Raw genomic sequence first — 2,958 nt, forward strand, 5'->3', positions numbered from 1 at the left:
TGTGATCAATGCCTCGCTAACCTCCGGCACATTTCCAACAGCGTTCAAAATGGCCCGGGTAACACCGTTACTTAAGAAAGCTTCTCTCAACCCTGCTCAAGTCGAGAACTACCGCCCTGTCTCACTCCTGCCTTTCCTATCCAAAGGCATTGAACGAGCAGTCTCCAAACAGGTCTCTGACTTCCTTTCACAAAACAACCTTCTGGATCCAAATCAGTCTGGGTTCAAAAGCGGCCACTCTACGGAAACGGCTCTGTTGTCTGTAACAGAAGCCTTAAAAAGAAGCCAGAGGCGACCGCCGGTCATCAGTACTCATTCTGCTTGACTTATCGGGTTGCCTTTGACACAGTTAATCACCAAGATCCTTCTCTCTATACTGCGCTAACATGGGAATCTCTCGGTTCTGCTCTCTCCTGGTTTGAATCCTACCTCACAGGACGCCGTTTAACATTATCATGGCTTGGTCAGCTATCTGCACCTCACCATCTCACCACAGGGGTCCCCCAGGGCTCAGTGCTGGGCCCCTTCTCTTTGCTATCTACACCACCTCCTTGGGACAGATTATCCGTTAGCATGGCTTCTCATACCACTGCTATGCAGGCTGACACACAGCTCTATCTGTCCTTTCCACCTGATGACCCCTTGGTTTCCAGCACAGGATCTCGGATTGCCTCTCAGACATAGCTACATGGATGAAGGCACACCACCTCCAGCTGAACCTCTCAAAGACTGAACTGCTGGTCCTCCCAGCTAAACCTACCATACATCCACGACATCAACATCAAATTTGACTCCCTGTCTGTTTCACCTACCAGGACTGCAAAATCTAGGAGTTGTTCTCGACAACCAACTAAACTTCTCAGATCATGTTGCCTCAGTCACCCGGTCATGCCGTTTCGCACTATACAACATACGGAAAATCAGGACTTACTTGACTCAAGATGCTACCCAACTTCTGGTTCAGGCAATAGTCATCTCACGACTCGACTACTGCAATGCCCTCCTGACAGGTCTCCCAGCCTGCGCCCAGTGAAACCACTTCAGATGATCCAGAAGCATGGCGGCCGGCCTGGTCTACAACCAACCCAAAGGGCACATGTTACCCCGCTGCTCATCCAGCTACACTGGCTACCTATGGCGGCCCGCATCAAATTCAAGGCTCTAACGCTTGCCTACAAAGTAGTCTCGGTTCTGCTCCCACCTACTTGAATGCCCTCATACAGACATACGCTACCTCCAGACCTCGGGCCAGGCCTAACGACGTCTAGCTCTACCACCGGTATGCTCAAGCCAATCCAAACTTTTCTCATCTGTTGTTCCTCGTTGGTGGAACACACTGCCAGCTCCTACAAGGGCAGAGACATCCTTCTCCATTTTCAGAAAAAACTCCTGAAGACCCAGCTCTTTTAGAGAACATCTCCTCTCATAGCAACACTTACAACAAGTCTTACTGATCCTAGCACTCACCAGCCGTCTCAAACTGACAAGTAACTGTTAAAACAGCACTCACTGATGCACTTATTCTTACTGTACTCTAATGTTTTTAAATTGTCCTAAAATTGTTGAGAACTGCTCTAAAAAACTTACTGTTTACTATGTTGTTAGTCGCTTTGGCTAAAAAGCGTCAGCCAAATGTAATGTAATGTAATGTAATCTCCAAAGCGCTCCATCTGGCACCAGTGTTGTGCGTGAACGAGTTCAAAAGAACGCGTTCATTGAACACGCTCATTTTTTCGTGAACGCTGAACTGAACGCAAACATTTTTTTAATAAAGAACTTGAACGTGAATTAGTTCACATTATGTGTCATGAACGGCAGACATCACTGTAAATGAACGTTGGAATTTGTTTTCCATTGAAAACTGAGTGACATCTGTTTTCTCTTTTGAAACGCAACGAGAGAAAGTTCCCTCCTGTATTCTCGCTGGTGCCGCTTAAATCATGTATCGCCAGACAGAAATTATTTTGACATTGTGTGCGTAATGCATTGCGGGCAACGTAGTGTCCGGCTGAGAATAGTTGAATAGCTTCCGCACAACGTTACCCGTGATGAATTGCAGCAGAGCGGGGGTAGGCATAGCAACGCCCGGCGTAGCAGGCAACGACGCAGAGCGCGGAGGGCTGGAGGAGAGAGAGAGAGACAGACCAATGACGAAGAGTGAGAGAAAGCTGCAATTTAAAAAAAAAAATGGCTAGTGGAAGTGATGGCACGGGAGACTGGTCTACCTTGTCTGTACTGCTGCAAGTTTCATCACCTGGTAAGAAACCCACAATTGCAGTGTCATGAGCAAATGTCTACAATGAGCAGCTTCAAAGAACGTATAGTGATTTCTAGCTCGTAGTGTAAAAAAAAGTATTTATTTGAATATCTTACGAAAAAAGTAAAATAAACTTAACTTTGAACTAGTTCAGAATTAAAATTGTGAACTTTGAACGTGAACTGTTCACTTTGAGCATGTATGAACTGAACTTGAACTAGTTTAGAAAAGCTGTGAACTGGCACAACACTGTCTGGCACACACCCTCCTGGACAGTCCCAATACATATGTTAGAATGCTGTTCATTGACTTCAGTTCAGCATTCAACACTGTGATCCCTTCCAAGCTGATCTCCATCTCTGGCATCAGCAACTCACTCTGCAGCTGGATTATGGACTTCCTTACTAACAGACCCCAGACTGTTTAATTACTCCAACCACTCTCCCCTACAGCAGTGATCCGCTCAAACATCTTTGTTGCGGTCCATTTCAGTGTCAGCCTACAGTTACAGGTTCAATAAGCATTTACACCTTTTTACCTTTTTAAACAAAAATACTTCATTTAATTGTGTCATACTTTGGAATATTATTATTCAGTTACCGTTATTGGCATCATTTTGATAACCACATTGTAAGGGTAAAGTTCCTGGATGATTATACTTAACCAGAGGTGCGTTCAAATTTGTAAAAGTTGACGAACAG

The sequence above is a fragment of the Alosa alosa genome, chromosome 7 (assembly GCF_017589495.1).
Source record: "Alosa alosa isolate M-15738 ecotype Scorff River chromosome 7, AALO_Geno_1.1, whole genome shotgun sequence".
NCBI lineage: Eukaryota > Metazoa > Chordata > Actinopteri > Clupeiformes > Clupeidae > Alosa > Alosa alosa.